This window comes from Euprymna scolopes, chromosome 16, assembly GCF_053919585.1.
Source record: "Euprymna scolopes isolate OS-2025 chromosome 16, ASM5391958v1, whole genome shotgun sequence".
Lineage (NCBI taxonomy): Eukaryota > Metazoa > Mollusca > Cephalopoda > Sepiida > Sepiolidae > Euprymna > Euprymna scolopes.
The window spans coordinates 129648115-129666257 of NC_136497.1; the positions used below are offsets into that span (position 1 = coordinate 129648115).

At 36.6% G+C, this 18143-nt stretch overlaps 1 protein-coding gene across 9 annotated transcripts in view; it reads left to right on the forward strand.

The window, feature by feature from the left end:
- The window catches only part of LOC145296077 (uncharacterized), a 500956-nt gene that overhangs the window by 357174 nt on the left and 125639 nt on the right, over positions 1 to 18143 (forward strand). For 5 of the 9 annotated variants that reach the window (XM_080142206.1, XM_080142209.1, XM_080142211.1 and 2 more), the window contains one exon: positions 17675 to 17727. The exons of the other annotated variants lie outside the window; for them this stretch is intronic. The gene's annotated coding sequence lies outside the window, so the exon portion shown is untranslated. The remainder of the gene's footprint in view (positions 1 to 17674; positions 17728 to 18143) is intronic. 9 annotated transcript variants of the gene reach the window in all.

The following is an 18143-nucleotide window of genomic DNA, read 5'->3' on the forward strand; positions in this document are numbered from 1 at the left end:
CCTGAAGACAATTTATCAAATCTCCATTACTAACGATTACTATATTATCCCATTGACTACTGTACATGCAATAACCCTTATCCTCGAGTGGCTTCCAGACCTTGATAAGTGGTGACTCCCATGTAAAAAAAAAATTAAAAAAAAAAAAAAAAAAATTCCGTCCAAATGGATCAAGGGGGATTGCAAATTGCATTGTTATGATGACTGATTCCGATCTCCAAGTTTCATCTCTTTTGCAGATATTGACAGTGTGAGACTGCAAGAACGCACCATTTATCATGGACATGTCATTGAATTCCTGGCGAAATTATATTGAGAATAGTCGTGACTATGTAGAAAAAAAAAAATTCTGGAACACAAAAGGTCGCTCATTTTAATGGTACCACTCCCGTCTTCATAGCTCTTCAACTTTTTTAGTAAAAAAAACAAAACAGAGGTTTTACTTTTGGAACGATCCTGGTACTTTGAATATTAACATCACTTATTTATTTAATACATCAACATATCCGTGTGCTGGCCGGTTATTCAAAAACAGTTTGATTGTCTATGGGCCAGTGGGGTCGATCATGCACGCCTCCATAACCCATCATAAGTGGTATCGTTGAAAAGCTTGGGATGTCTAGATTAAGAAAAAAATATGTAAACATTAAAAAATTTCGGATGCACTGTTAGTTTTTAGCATGTAATCTACCCTACCGTCAAAATTGCCTTCGAACATTTACTTCCTTGTGCATCAGTTTTGCTTCAACATGCCCAACATATTAACAATGCAGCGGCCATTTGGAAATGAGCAAATATTGCCCAACCCTTAATTCCTCGTCCCACTGATGACCATGGCTGGAAAGTTAATGGTAGTGGGAAGCTGAAATCCTGTACGGCACAATCACGTTGACACACCGGTTCTCGCCAGATCACCAAAGTTAAGCAACGTTGAGCCTGGCCAGTACCAGATGGGTGACCATTTGGGAAGGTTAGGCTCTGTATGTACCTTCTGGGAAGGTTGGGCGTGGGGCCAGCACCCTCACTCTGTAAAAAGAACTCTTCGCTACAAAAACATCTGCAAAAGTTGTAGATGGCCTATGCCCCTCCAGGGATGCAAGGGCTATGGATGGACGGATGGATGGATGGATGCTGAAATCAGTCTGGTTTGAAGGAGATATTCTTCCAGGAGATGATACAGACAGGTTAATGGATGATGATACAGATTCAAAGTGATTCTCAGGAAGTTGAGGCTTCTGATGAAGATAATGAACATACAAATTGCTTTCCAGACTCTGACAGTGGAGATGATTGATGTGTTACTTTTGACATTTTTTTTTGGATAGCATATTTTTTTCATCACTTATTAGCAATATAAGATTAAATCGCACTCTAAAATGGTTATATGCAAATACAAAGGCATGAGGTAAGCTTTCATTTGATATATAAAAATGTCATTCCAGGATCAATTAGAATGAGTATAGATATGAAGGCAATAGGACAACATTTCATTGATCTTTTTTAAGCATCGAAGGCAATTTTAATGGTAGGGTAGATTACATGCTAAAAACAAACAGTGCATCCCAATTTTTTTTAACGTTTACATATTTTTTCTTAATCTAGACATCCCAAGCTTTACAACGATACCACTTATGATGGGTGGGTGGGGGAAGGTGCACAGTCGACCCCGCTGGCCAATGGACTAATTTTACAGTCTCCTTAGCGATTGAATTCTCTTTCTATGGAGTACTGAGAAAGAGCTATTCTGAGCACCCTTTCTTGCACTGACAGGGTTCCGAACTGGCTTCGAAATCTAGTGGGCAATGCTCTTTTCTCCTCCTTACAACCTCTTTCTCATAATGAGATATTACAAGTTTATCTCTGCTCTATCATGATTTTTATGACAGGTGCTCGACTGAGTTTTACTCTATGCCGCCACCCTACAAAATGTTCACAACAAACGCTTGTCTAGCCACAGCCACTATCCACAATTTCCCTTAGTGTGCCTAAATCTAAATGCAAATTCCAGGAAAAAGTTTCTTTCCTGAGAACTACCTGTCTGTGGAACTCTATCTGCTTTCAAGTTTTGAAGTCCAATGCAAACAAATTTTTGTTAAGCTGTGCTCTTAAATAATCAAATTCTAACTAATTTCCGCTATGACCAATCACTATCCTGTTATTTCACTTCTTAACCCTTATCCTGGAGTGGATTTTAGGCCTTGATAAGTGATGACTCCTTTGTAAAAAAAAAAAAGAAAAAAATTTTTTTTTAAATCTATATTTCTATAAATTTTTTTGTTTTGTGCGTGTGTGTATTGATATTCATATTAAAACCCCTTTTTTGTATTTATTTAAATAAAAATACAACTTTGTCATAAATGTATCGTGGAATTGCATTCACTAGCAAAAGATCTAGCTAATTTGCATATTCTTTTAAACATTCATTTTAATTAATTCCCTATTAATATTTTCAGTTTTCTTATGGGATGATCATCTTTAGTAATTATATTCATGCAGATATTCTACATGATTTATACTTGCATAATATTTGTGTAAAACGTTTACATTAAACACAAAATTGTTTCCATATATGTTTATGTATACGTATATATTTTTGTTTAATCTATCTATAAAAGTGAACGTGTCTGTGTGTACATTTTCCTATTTATGTAAAAAGAAAATAGAATTTTCTTATATATGGTTTGTGGAATTGCATTCACTAGCAAAAGATCTAGCTAATTTGCATATTCTCTTAAACATTCATTTTAATCAATTCCCTATTAGTTTTTTTTTTTTTTTTTTTTTTTTTTTTTTTTTTTTGCGGGTTTCTTATGGGATGATCATCTTTTGTTAACTATTACATGTAATTATATTCACGCAGATATTCTACATGATTTATACTTGCATAATATTTGTATACAAAGGTAAACACAAACCTCTTTCTATATATATATTTATTTATGCGTATATGTATTTGTTTGAAAAATCTTGCCTACCAAACTCCTCTGTCAGTTTTTGGTCTGCAGACATGAAACTTAATATATAAGATATTCGAACCCATTAGCCAGGGAAAATCGGTGTGAAAAATTGAAATTTGCCAGATGAAGGTTGAACGATGGCATTACGAGTATGCATGTGTAGCGTAATAGCATGTTATAATTTTTAGCCTTGCAGCAAACATTAGGTCAAGCATTAACATCAAAGGAAACAGTAAATCGTATGCTAAACGTTTCTTGGTGGTGGCGCAGGAGTCATTTTTTTAAATAATTTTTAAATCATTACTATATAAGGTCCAATAAAGTCTATATATATATATATATCTATATATATATATATATAAAAGCGAAAATGTATGTATGTATGTACGCTTTTCCTCGATGTCCACAAAAGGCTTCTTTCAGAGAAGCGCTTGCTCGGTTCACAACTTAAACCTTTTTATATCATCTATAAATTGTAATATCTCAGAGTTATCCACGGAAATCGCCTGTCTATTTAATTTTATTGACTTTCAAACGTTAATTATTCCACATTTCCCACATCGGCACGCGTTACATTCGGTTTTCGGTATAAAAAAAAGCGAAACTTAACTCTGATCACAGGCCGAAAGCCAGTTGTTTCAAGAGAGCTAAGTAACGTTTGTTCAATGTCGACTCGTCATATCAGACTGTAGCTTTCATTTCGCTCCTAATAAACAGGGAGCAGGTTTTTAAAAACAAACAAACCAATTTATTCACCTCATTCAAAACTGTCCCGCACAAAATGCTTACTGCTGAATACCTATCGCGGTCACGTCAATGAAAAACGCGCACCTGTTTTTTTTAACACTTTACTATTTTCCAACTGCGCGTCGTGAAGGCTTCGTTTTTTTTTCACGGACACCTGTTTTTTTTTTTTTTTTCACATTTTCGGGTTTTTTTCACATACCCCGAAAAACACCCGGGCAACGCCGGGTACCCCTCGCTAGTATATATATAAAAGGCATCTTAAGGAAACAAAAACTACTGCACAGCCAAAGTTGGGGAAACAAAACCAAAAAACTGCCTCGCAGCAAAAGTTAACTGCAGGATTTCATTCCCTCTATGGCGTGATGTTTGACGTCATTAAATTCACGCACCTGTCAAGTTTATAATCGTTAAATTAAAACGCTTTTCATTCCTCTCCTTTCGTGGTCGAGTGAGTAAGATGCCGTTCCCCCCCCTTTCTTTTCCACCTTCACGCCAAAGCTTCGGGTTCAAGCCTACCTTCCTACCCAAACTTTTTTTTTTCTTTTACACCTCCAGAACACCCGGCCCTGTCGGTGGGGCATTAGAATACGCTGACTGCCCCCCCCCCTCCTGCAGAGGGTAAAAGTCCCTCAATGGCCGTCCTGGATATGACCTTAAACTATATCCAGTTGTGAGGCCTCAGCTTGTGGGCTTTGGGGAGTGTGGAGCCACCCTTTAATTACCATTGCTCCCAGGTCCACTCTGACCCGGAGTGGTAGTACCTGTTAGGGTCCCAACTATGGGTAGAATAGAAACCAATGTGAAAACAACAAATATATTCGATTAAAAAAATTTTTCTTCATAATCTTTGGATTCGTCATTAAATAACCCAAAAAAGGGTTGATATGCCGTAAAACAAAAACAACCAACCAACCAATCAACGAACCATCCAAAACACCTGGGCGACGCCAGCATCTCCGCTAGTATAATAAAAAATATGAAATCTGTATTAATCAAAATATCATATTGAAGTGTATTTTATGACCGGGCAATGCCGAGTGGCCTGCTAAAATATATATATATATATATATATGTATATTCCCAAATTTACGATTTTGCCTCCTTCAACTCTCACATCAAATATTATCTCAAAGTTCTTTTGTCATGCAGTTTCTAACCCATTGTACTCGAGTGGCAATTTTAGCCTTGCTGTAAATGATCGTACAAATAAAAAGAATAGATTTCTATACAAGGCAAAAATCGATTTTCATTTGTGGTGGTGTAAAGTTAACAGTATTGATTTCTTTCTTTGTCATCAGTGTTATTGGCTTGCAAATGGAATGCTCAAAATTTGTATTTCAGTTGCAGTATCTAAAAATATATATATATATATATATATATATATATATATATATATATATATATATATTTGTATAATTTACAATTAATCTGTTTATTACACATAGTTAGATTGGATATTCCTGTATAGTGATGTAGTGAAATCAAGGCCAAACGGTTTATCTGTAATAGGTAAATGGAGTAATCTTCTCCCCACTTCATGCGCAAGTAGATTTACGAGTCTTCTCTCTATTTCCCCCTCAGAAATGAAAAACTACATGTTTTTTGTATAAGGCAATGAACTTATTTTTGTTTATAAGAATAAAGTTCATAATAATATGGCCTATCTTTTACATGATTTTAACTGGGTACAATTTTTGTATGCATAAACTTGGAACTCTGATGACATTTTGGTGACAAAAGACAGTGGCTAAGTAGTTAATGACACCAACTAAAGGTGCACCAAGTTCGAATCCACTTCGTTCCACAAAAACACTTTCATCAAACCTACACATGACCTTGTGTCTAACCTGTTGGAAAAGAGTTAAAAAAAAAAAAAAAAAAAAAGTTTTGAGGGTATTTTAAGATCACCCTTTTTCTGTCTCGTTGCTGAGTTTTTTTTGTTTTTTTTTGCATGTCATATCAAGCGATTTATCTATTCTAGTAAAGGAAATAACCCACTCTTCATTCCATAGACAAATAGATTCACTAGTATCCTCTCTATTTTTACACAACTACTTTTTTTTTTTTCTCATAAGTTAACGAACTTATTTAAAAAACAAACAAGCTCCAACGATATTTGAAGGTTAATTTTAGGAGTTAAATCCTGGCATCTTTCCTGTCTCGTTTTTGAGTTTTCATTGCACATACTTAATCATAAAAAATACATATTAAATACATAAAAATATCATAAAATAAACAGGGGAGGCGACTCTGCTGTTTAACAGTTGATTTTGTTATTTTTTCTCATTCGTTTATTAACCTACAAATACACAATATTTTGCATTTCAGAATGCTTACTGGACACTATCCTCGAGTATCTGAGGTCTCTCTTTATAGGGGTTTGTTGGGACAACCTGACATGTGGAAACTTTTCCAATCTTAATGAAATATTTAAAATTGCATAGTATTCGCAGTTCAAATAAGATCTCTTCAGTATGGCTGGTTTTTACAAGGAATGGTGCACCGTTTCTAAGTGATGTTACCTCAAATGACAGTATGAAGCTTGATACTCCACCAGACAACCCGGCATGAAGATATTTCCCTCTAAAAGTAAATACTTGTCAATATAGTATTCATAAATACAATATAGTATTCGTAAATGCAATATAATATCCGTAAATGCAATATAATATCCGTATCCCAAATAACCCCCCCCCCTCGATATAGTTACCCAACACTGGCTTATACGAGGAATTGTGTACCTCCTTCTGGTGATGTTACCTCAAATGAAAACACTAAGCTGGATACTCCACCAGACAAGATGAAACATTGTCCTGCAATCCAGTAAGACCAATAGACCACAAGACATACATACTATAACATATTTAAATGATCAATCAGGGAGATGCAAATTATGTTCCAAACTTCTTTACTCATTCAGTGTTTGAGATTTAAAGGAGAACTTTAATGGAACATTCGAATGCCTGTGTGTCTCATATAGAGATCAAGTGTTAGCCCCTGGAAAGGGGGCTCCTTGATTTCTGAGAACTTTGATGGAAGTAAAATGAAACAGAAAGATTATGTCTATAAAAAAATATTTGATGTAAGTAACATGCTATAAGTTTTGATATCTTGACATGGTTTATTTTTCATATAATTTAATAGACAAACGGCTATATGTCTGTCTCCATATTTTCAAACTCTATCTCCTCCGAAACTAAAAGTCGCAGAGCAACACTGGCCTCTAATGATTGAATTTTTTTACACACTGTTCTTTTATGGGTCTTTAGCCGGTTAAAATAGCTTTTAAAGGATCAAAAAGGAAAAAAAAAATCGTTAGACATTTTGTACATTCATGTTAAATTATTTTTAATTTTTAATCGGTTTATATGCATACCACGTTGGTACAGTGGTAACGTTACCAGCTTTGAATGCTCCAGTTTTGGGTTTGAATCTAGTTGATGGCACCTAAATACGTTTTTTTTTTTTTACTTTTGAAATCACGACTCTATAATTATATATATGAGATCTGGACAAATTGAAATATCATATTTAAGCATATTTTATGACTGGACAAAGCCCCCCCCCCACTAGTTTCAAATAATTTTTATATTACTTTATCGTCAGCCCTGCAGTATTGTGTTCAACAGACAGAAAAAGAAAATTGTTTCACCAGTGTTTGCACTAATATTCATGCAAACTCATATAATTGCAAATTATTTTTGCAATTATCTATAATGTAAATCTCACCTGTCTGGTAAATGTATATATGTTTGTATGTCTGCCTAAAACTTTCGACAGAGGCGACGGATTTTCAAGAGAGCGGTATCATTTTGAAGCTCGACCCTTTGGATGACAAATATCAAAAAGTTGGCCAAAAAACATTAACTCCTTCACCCTCAACTGGGTACTTTTCTACAGGGAGGGATCGCTTTTTTTTTTTCTTTTTTTTTTTTTTTTCACCAATATTTTTTAAAGTTATCCCCTCTTTTCTATTGTCTAGCCTTAATTTAAACCTTCGTCACTTCCGGTTTGGTGATGGGCACAACAGCAAAGACGTCACTTTTTTTTTTTTTTCAAGTTCTTTTCTTCCTTCGAGGTATGGGTTCAAGCCTGCCTGCCTACTACCATTTTTATTTTATTTGTTTTTTCTTTGCTCAACACATACCTCCAAACATCCGGGCAACGCCAGGCACCCAGGCTAGTTAATTTCTAAAAGGGAGACCTTGGTGTTACATGGGATTGAATGAGAATCAACAAATGTTTCGCCCTCCCATATTTTGTCATCGAAATCAATGAAATCGTCCATTTTTCAATCAAATCGATATACTGTCTGCTCTAGTTTGGGATTCACCATGATGCACCGGGAGGAAGCTTCACATGCCTCCCTGTAGTGTCTTACTCCTCAATATATTGTAATACACATTGTACTGTAGAGAACCTACTGTTTTTATAAAATTATTTTACATAATGGCTTCAATTAAAGTTTGAAATAAAAAAAAAAAGTCAATCGTCATGGTTCAATTGTGCCCTGAATAGAAATATGCATTTCGAACGTGCCCCTGTCATATCAAAGAACCTGCTGTTAATTTTATGTTGAGCCTTTTTATTTGTGAGGTGGTAATAGTTTCAATTAAACCTTAAGTGCAAAACTTAAGTATCATCGTGAAATTGTGCTGTAAACAGAAACATTCATTTCGAACATGCTCCTGTCATATAAAATAATTTACTGTTGATTTTATATGCTGGGCCTTTCTGCTTGTACGGTAATAAACCTTCTCAAATGCATTTGTGATGTTAGGCTGCGTAAGGCATTAACTTTAGTTGAAATTGTTTGTTACTTTCATCGGACTATTTTGATTATAGATTATTAATACTTACCGAAGACATCCTTCTCCAAAACCTAAGAACACTGCCAGGTACATAAAGTACATTTATTTGAATTTTTTTAAAAAATCGGCCCAACCTGTTAGGAGTACGTAGGGAACGAACTTGCACACACACATGCGCACAAAGTTCCTTTTATATAAGAGTATTTCTGATGACAAAGACCTTTGATTTAGAGTTAGGATTTTTCTTGAATTCATTTCAGATGGTTAAGCTTGACTAACTACTTGCTTTCTCAATCCCCCTCAATATTTGATATGATTTCATCTGACATATTTTCTTTTTTAGCTGCTAACTTCGATTCTATCATGAAAAGATAGTATTGAAGTATACACACACACACACACACACACACACACACACACACACACACACACACACACATATATTAGTGGTCTGGCAAGGCCACAGGGGAGACAACCGAATCAACAAGACTGAAGCTGGCCTACAGGACACTATATATACAAATGTGGGCATATTTTATTGGTTTGAAAATATGGGTTCTTTTTTACCAGTTGTCATAAAATTATAACCATAGAATAATATAATCTTCAAAAAGCCTGCAATTTTTCCTGTAGTTTCGTCCTATAGAACCAAAGATATTAGCATTTCAATATTCAATTTGGCTAACAGTATAAGTATATCCATAGATATACCACCTTTCTTGGCAATTTTATAAGTTCAAAATCTCAGCGACTATTGATCAGAATTTAACAAATGAAGGCTCGTTGGAAAGCTAATGACTGTAATTGCGTAGTGGGCTATGTGACATTTGCCCTTAAGGTCAAACATTAAGAGGATCATCCATCATCCAGAGCCTATTTTTGCCACTTTTTTTTTTACAGCCATAAAATGTTTCAATCATAGTCATGTGTTCCTAGTTTTGCAGATGAATTACAAAATATCTGATATTTCCCCAAAACCTCTGGCCTTGATGGAGGAGAGACTAAAACTTGCTGCTATGGTTTCAAATGATCTGAAATAACAGCAAGAGGAGAGTTGATTCCAAATATTTTTCCTATATTATATCTCCCCTCTTTGGTTTTTATGCATAAAATAAATTTCACAGTGTATAAGGGTTATTTGATACTGGAGATATTCATAATCGTACCCTATTTCCAAAAGAGGGGAGATATAACTTGTAAAATGGTCAACGTCATGAAATTTGGAATACAGTAGAACCCCGGAGTATAGTGGCTCTAGGATACATTGTTGTTTTTGTTTTTTTTTCTTCAGATTACGATGCGGAATACAATGTTTTCCAGCCCCTGGTTATGGTATTTGCTCCGCCTTATGGTGTTATTTATAATGTTATTTGATTAAACACAGCTGTATTATATAATGTACTGTATTTTGTTACTGATTTTTAATGCTGTATCTCGGGGTTCTACTGTATAGACCTTTGTCATTTGTTTGTATATATATACTAACATTTCAACCAGGCGTTGCCCGGGTGCTTGGATGTGTATGTTGAGCAAAAAAAAAAAAAAAAGTGGTAGTAGAAAGGCAGGCTCGAACCCGTACCGCAAAGGAGGAAAAGAACGGGGTAAAACCTAACGTTTATGCTGTTACGACCACCGCCAAACCGGAAGCGACATTTTTGTAAAAATTAAGGCTAGACAATCTAAAGGAGAGGATAACTTTCAAAAATATCGGCGAAAAAAGTTACCCCCCCCCCTGTAGAAAAGTGCCTAGTTGAAGGGGAAGATATTAATGTTTTTAGCCAATTTTTCGATATTTGTTGTATGAAAGGTCGAACTTTAAAACGATACTGATCTTGGTAAAATCCGTCGCCTCTATTGAAAGCTTAAGGCAGACATGCAAACAGACATACATACATACATTTATATATTGGTAACTAAAAATTTTCGACCCAAACTGATGAAAAAACTTGCCCTATCTCTGAATACCCTTTATGTAAAATTTCAAATATTTAGACCAGAAATTGTCTGAGTAATTTGGAAGAGACCACAGAGGTCAATTTTTTTTTAACTTTGACTTTGACCTCTATTATGACCCCTTAAAATTTATTGTTTTGGGCTCAAATGAAGTTAAGGTAGATCCATGTCCAAGAAAGCTATATCTAAAATTCCAAGTGCGTAGACCCAAAATTGTTGGAGGAGTTTGGTAGAGTTCTCAAAGGTCAAATCGTTGAACTTTGACCTCTTAATCGCCAAATTTCTGGCCAAAAGCCGATCACATCGATTTTCCCAAATCTCAGTACCCGGTATATCAAATTTCGAGTCTGTAGACTAAAAATTGACAGAGTTATTGCGTAGGGAAATGTACACACACACGATCACTTATATATATATATATATATATATATATATAATGTGTGTGTGTGTGTGTATAGGAAAATGCGTTTATTTAATATTAAATTATATTTCACCTTTTATTTATAACAATCCTTTAATTTATGAAGCTCAATGTAACTACAGAGCATATACAAATAAATGACAAAAATTTATATACTAAAGATGTTGACCATCTTACTGCTTATTTCTTTAAGTGCATTGAAATGTGCAATTCTTGACAGCACCTGTTTCATAACACATAAGCATGCATGTAATTACTATGTTAATTTTTTAATTTATTCCGCCCTTAACTCATTAGAAGAAAAAGAACTCATCAGCTTATAAGAAATGATTACAAAATTTGAAATTGAAAGAATTATTTTTTCCAATTTGTTACACCATACGTTACATAAATAAAATTTATATATATATATATATATAATTTTATTTATTAACAGCGTACATATGTTTCATCTCAATAAGACTCATCTGTGTAGCTAGGTAAATCTATATCATCAATCACTCGGTTCTAACGCCTGACTAAAGTTGGCTTTGACTTCCATCTAACGACATTATCCCTTCGGCCACTAGTATAACCTTACAGAATAGGGAGGAAATACAGTGTTCATACTATAAAGTGAATTGAGCTCCTTTTTGCCAAGATCAAAGTGTAGTATCGGGGGTTGGGAGGGTCCTACTAATCACCTTTTGTTTTTTCTTCCCCCTCCCTCGACACAAATGAATTATTGTTACCATTTTATTGTTATCTTTTTTGTTTTTACACGTCAATAAAAAATGTTTTAAAAATTGGGAGTTACTAGGACGTCCCCCAAGATGAAAGGGTGAATGCGGTATTATGGTGAAAGAAGATACTAGCTGGGAGAAACTTTTGACTTTGTTTAGTTCTGGAGCGACAAGGATGACCAACGACCCCCAAAATCCCCCCTTTTGAGTTGGCCATGTGCCTAAGTTTTTTGTTCACCGTTAATTTTACTGTATTTTTTTAACATGAATAAAAGATTTAATATCTCAAAGTGTAGTATCTGTTCCGGCAGATACTGCAAGCTATGACTAGCTATGACTAGCTATGACTAGCAAAGACCAGATGTGGGGGCAACCCCACATGCCTGACCTTTAACCAGCTCCCATTTCCCACCTCTCGGGAGCTGGTCCCCTTTTTCCCTTCCCCCTCCCTTCACTCCTCACATTAAAAATTGGCCTTGTGCCTAATTTGCTCGGTGGGGGAGCAAATAAATACCATCTGTTCCGGCAGATACTGCATGCAAAGACCATATGTGTGGGCAACCTCACATATAAGACCTTGGTCAATGTAGGGGCAACCCTTCATACCAATTGTCACTATCAAACTCCCCTACTCCCCGGGGAGTTGGTCCCCATTTCCCCTTCACTCCTCACATTAAAAATCGGCCTTGTGCCTAATTTGCTCAGTGGGGGAGCAAATAAATACCATCTGTTCCGGCAGATACTGCAAGCTATGACTAGCTATGACTAGCAAAGACCAGATGTGGGGGCAACCCCACATGCCTGACCTTTAACCAGCTCCCATTTCCCACCTCTCGGGAGCTGGTCCCCTTTTCCCTTCCCCTTCCCTTCACTCCTCACATTAAAAATTGGCCTTGTGCCTAATTTGCTCGGTGGGGGAGCAAATAAATACCATCTGTTCCGGCAGATGCTGCAGGCTGTGACTGGCTCTGACTAGCAAGGACCAGATGTGGGGGCAGCCCCACATGCCTGACCATTAACCGGCTCCCATTTCCCACCTCCCGGGAGCTGGTCCCCTTTTTCCCTTCCCCCTCCCTTCACTCCTCACATTAAAAATCGGCCTTGTGCCTAATTTGCTCGGTGGGGGAGCAAATAAATACCATCTGTTCCGGCAGATACTGCAAGCAAAGACCAGATGTGGGGGCAACCCCACATACCTGACCTTTAACCAGCTCCCATTTCCCACCTCTCGGGAGCTGGTCCCCTTTTTCCCTTTCCCCTCCCTTCACTCCTCACATTAAAAATTGGCCTTGTGCCTAATTTGCTCGGTGGGGGAGCAAATAAATACCATCTGTTCCGGCAGATACTGCAAGCAAAGACCATATGTGGGGGCGACCCCACATATAAGACCTTGGTCAATGTAGAGGCAACCCTTCATACCAATTGTCACTATCCAGCTCCTCTACTCCCCGGGGAGTTGGTCCCCATTTCCTCTTCACTCCTCGCATTAAAAATCGGCCTTGTGCCTAATTTGCTCGGTGGGGGAGCAAATAAATACCATCTGTTCTTCAGATGCGTCACTTCCATTTCTCGTTCTCTTTCAGTGGAGGAGAAATCCTTCACGACTGAGACAATTTTTTATTTTTGTACCTTTTCTCCACGTTAAAAAACGACCCTGGTGTCTAACTCTGTCCCGTGGGGAGGCATTGTAAATGTCTACTACAAATAGACATTGGTCTTTTTGGCGTTGAGAAGTATGCTTTCTTTTACTTTTTTTTTTTTTTTTTTCTTTTAGGGCATTATATTGTGAAACCTTCCTTTTACTCTATCTATACTTGGAAAAAAAAAAAAAAAAAAAAAAAGAAAAAAACGAATTCAAGATTTATTTGGCATGTAATCTTTCCTTGGCACTGATTGGTTTCATAAAAATGTCAAAATCTTGAATTTATTTGTGATGAAGCGATATTCCCTTTATTCGAATTTGATAGAACAACGGTATAAGATTTTCTCTGATTTAATTTTTTTTTTTATGTTTTATTTTGTTACATGCACACATTTTTCTAAGGAGTTCCATCCATCTGCTGTAGCAAATAATTATGAATCTTTTTTTTTTTACTAAGGAATGGGGTGGGTCACCGCTTAGCAAGGACCAAAGGCCATTCAAGGATGAGGGTTAATGAGTGTCAGGTGGCCGGTGAGACAACACTGTGTACTGTACCATACCGAAACAACACTAATTGAACAGAGTTAAACTGGTTTCCTACGGAGGAAGAAGTTTCATGGGAATATGGAATTCATAAGCAGTCTCCAGTTGCATGCATATCTCTGTCAGGGGGAAATGACAACATTAGGCTTTTGCAGTTCTTGCAAAGAGGTGTCGACGCCCTCTTATACACAACACCTGGTATTCCCAAATGGTCACCCATCTGGTGCTGACCAGGCCCAACATTGCTTAACTTTGGTGATCTAAGGAGAACCAGTGTATCAATGATTGTGTCACATATTTATAACACTGATGATCAGCAAAGGCGGAACTTGGGTAGGGTTTGATTATTTAAGAGGACAGCTCAACATGAGCTAATTGACATTAGACTGTTATAGTCAGTTGGGGAGCAGCCCCCACAATATTTTGTTCCTCAGAAGAAGGTTCTAGCAAAGAAACTTTGCTCATAGAATTTTCGTTTAGTTTTATGCACATATAAAAAGTGAGGAAGATTATTGACACTTGTTCAAGCTTAATAAGTACTTTGCAGGGGGCAGCCACAGATTGAATCTTAGTCAGGCAACTGCCATGAAAACTCTTCCATTTGCCTGCTTTCCAGCTGACTATAATATGGTTGTCAAGTCCAATGTAAACAAATTCTTGATGAGCCGTTCCCTTTAAGTAATACCATTTTACCAAATTTCCACTACTAACGATTACTACGATATTGTCCCATTAACTTTTTTTTTTTTTTTACACAGTGATCACCACTTATCAAGGCCCGGAAGCCACTCAGGGATAAGGGTTATTGCAAGTACATTACGTTAGTGTGGAGATTTGATGAAGTGTTTACTTAAGGGGGCGGTTCATTAGGAATTTGGTAACATTGGACTTGAAGACATCCAACTTGTAGTCCGGTGGGAAGCAGGCAGACGGAACAGAGTTCCACAGGCGTGCAGTTCTAAGAAAGAAGCTTTGTTCATGGAATCCGCATTTTGATTTAGGCACATATAGAGTGGGGGGAAATTTTTCACAGTGGATTCAGCTAGACGGGTGTTATTCGTGAAAGATTGGCGAGGGGGGACCAGAGATTGGAGCTCAGACGAGCGCCTGCCATGGAAATAACGATAAAACAAGGATAGGCTCACAACGTCTCTTCTGTGGGAGAGAGGTTGCAGGGTAGAGAAAAGGGCATCCCCCACTAAGCCACGAAGTCTATTTTGTACTCTGTCAAGGCAGGATAGGCTGTTTCTAGCAGCTCCTGCCCAGATATGGCAACAGTATTCCATCCTACTGTACACTCTTTAACCCTTATCCTCGAGTGGCCTCTGGGCTTTGATAAGTGATGACTCCTATGTAAAATAAAAAATAAATTTTAAAAAATGATAGCGCAGAGATAGAATCGTAAACTCTCTTCTGTGGGAAAGCGGATGTAGGGAGGCAAAGAGGTTCTCGCATACTAAGCTTCCAAAATGGTTTTGTACCCTGTCAAGACCGAACGGGTACTCTTGACAACTCCTCACCAGATGTAGTAACAGTACTCTATCTGATGACGTATTTGGCTCTTGTATATTTCATAGTTAAATATGAAGAGTAAATGGACACATCTTGTTTCAGATGCGTCCTCCTTTTCTTGGAAAGGCTTTTTCTGTCAGTCTGTATGGCATGCTTAAGTTTGGAAAAGTATATTCGTTGGTCTGTTATGCAAAATTATGAAATATCATTATTGCCAGTCTGTCACACCAAACTATGAAATATTATTATTGCCAGTCTGTCACACCAAACTATGAAATATTATTATTGCCAGTCTGTCACACCAAACTATGAAATATTATTATTGCCAGTCTGTCACACCAAACTTTGAAGTATCATTTTCATTCAAAATGGCTGTATTTTATAAAATATCCACGCTTGTTTTATTACAAGAAACATTTTTTTCTCAGATTGCAGCAAATTTTTCTTCATAATAAAATCATTTGATCTTTATTTTGTTGTCGATTGTTTAACTGCACCCCCCTCTTCTGACTTTGTTCTGAACAAGCCTTTTTTGGTGTGTGAGATTTGGAAGAGAAGGTTCCTGTTTTTTTTTTTTTTTTTTTGTCCTTTTTTCAATCTTTATTTAATGAATCTCCTATCTTCTTGTAAAGTACCTGATAAGGGTCCTTTGATGCACAATATATCTCGCTTTGACTCATTCTTTCATAGATTTTATTGTACTTTCAGCTATGTTTTATGCAAATGCCTTTTGTGCAAAAAAGATCGACAATGATAATGAACAACGTCAAAATACAGTGCAGATATTTGTTCTCAAGATTACTGTGGTAGTTTCAATTTTTGCTGGGGGGGGGGCAAAGCCACTAAAGTTTAGGCAATGGTTGAGGTTACTTGTTCTCGATTGGTTGAGGTATAGTCTTGTGCAGTTCTACAACATCCACCCTTCCAGGTTTTGTCTTCCCACCCTTCGAAAAAAGGTTTGTTGCTAATCATTTGAGATGCCCCTACCAGGGAATGCCAACAGGGCTGTATTTATGTGCTTCCCCACTCAGCAAATTAGGCACAAGGCCGTTTTTTAATGTGGAGAGGGAAGGGGAAGGGAAAAGGGGACCAGCTCCCGAGAGGTGGGAAATGAGAGCTGGATAGTGATTTGCCAGCTGGCCCACGTAGGGTTGCCCCTACATCGACTAGAAGATTGCCGCAAGGGCAATGGTCTTTGATTGCAGCATCTGCCGGAACAGATACTACACTTTGATCTTGGCCCGAAGGCCACAAAGGTCCTGGGGAATGCCAACAGGGCTGTCAAGGCATTTTTTTGGGCCAAAGTACTATTCCTCTAGTGTGTTAGCTGTCAGGCAAATGGTTTGTGTGCAAAAAGATTTACAACAAACACTCGTCAAGCTACAGCCACTATCAAATTTCCCTCATTGTCTATCTGTGCATAAAGCTTAACGCAAATTCTATGAACAGAGTTTCTTTCTTAGAATTGCATGTCTTTCGAACTCTGTACCATGGGGCAGCTTTTCAGCTCACTGTAACATGATTGTTTTCAAGTCCAATGTAAACAAGTTATTGTTGAGCTATGCTCTTAAATAATCAAATTCTATCCTATTTTCTTCACTACTGATCATTACAGCTTGTCTTAGCAGCCTACAAAATACTCATTAACCCTTCTCCTCAAATGGTATTTGCGCCTTGATAAGTGGTGACTCTCTTGTAAAAAATATATATATATATATGTACAAATATATGTACATTTTGTCAACATTTAATAAATGTTACGTTTTATCCTCTTTGACTCACGCTTTCAATTACATAATCCCACATAGGTAGTAGCAAACAGTTTGACCCTCATTAAATGACGAGTATGTTTATTACTAGCCATACATATCCACATGCTACCGGAAAATTGTTCACCTTTTTAAATACAGCCATTTAGTACATACTTACTACATTAGCTTAAAAGCTTAAATTCACAAACGCTCACCTTTTCTACTTGGTTTAATGGAATAACAGAATAGACTGGCATCAGCAGACTGACATGCACATTAGCATTAGAATCAGTTGCTTTTCAGAATAGGAGTTTTTTGAACATGAAAAAGAATGGTGATCATAAACACTTAACCAAAAGTTTCCGAATTTGATATAAAGATAAACAAGTTAAAAAAAAATTGCGCCTAAAGAACGTCTGAGATTATTTTAGCTGAAACTTTGTGAATACAAAGAATCCATCCTTATCACAAAAATTTGTAGAAACTTTTTGGTTTATTTTTGTGTTTTGTTGTTTGTTTTTAATTTTATTTTTATTTCAATTGTAAACATTACTAAATTTTAAATTAAAAAAATAAAAGCGTTTGATTTTTTTTTTTTTTTTTTTTTTTCCCCAGGTAAGAATTTTCTACATATTCAGAAAATAGTTAAAGAATGACATTATATTCAGGTGAGTAAACATTGTCTAAATTTCAGTATTTAGGATTTAAGAAAGGGAGCTTACCATATGCCATCAACAAGTTGAGTTCAAAATTCCATAAAACCTCTTAAATTGACTTATGTACTAATTTTGTTGAGAAAGGTATCATTGCCTTCATTCAGTCTTGAGCGACAATAGATATCTCTTGTAAGGGTGGTCGCAGGTGTAATTGTGAAGCACATGTTGCACAATTTCAAACTACACCGCTCTTGAATTGGCACTATTGTTTCCAGTGGCAAGGCGAAGTCCAGTACAATTGGAAACAATGCCAAGGTAAGCAGAAAACACATACAGAACCTTGTATTTTCAAATGGTCACCCATATAGTACTGACTAGGCTCAGCATTGCTTAACCTCGGTATGTCTATGTGATTATGCTGTAAATTA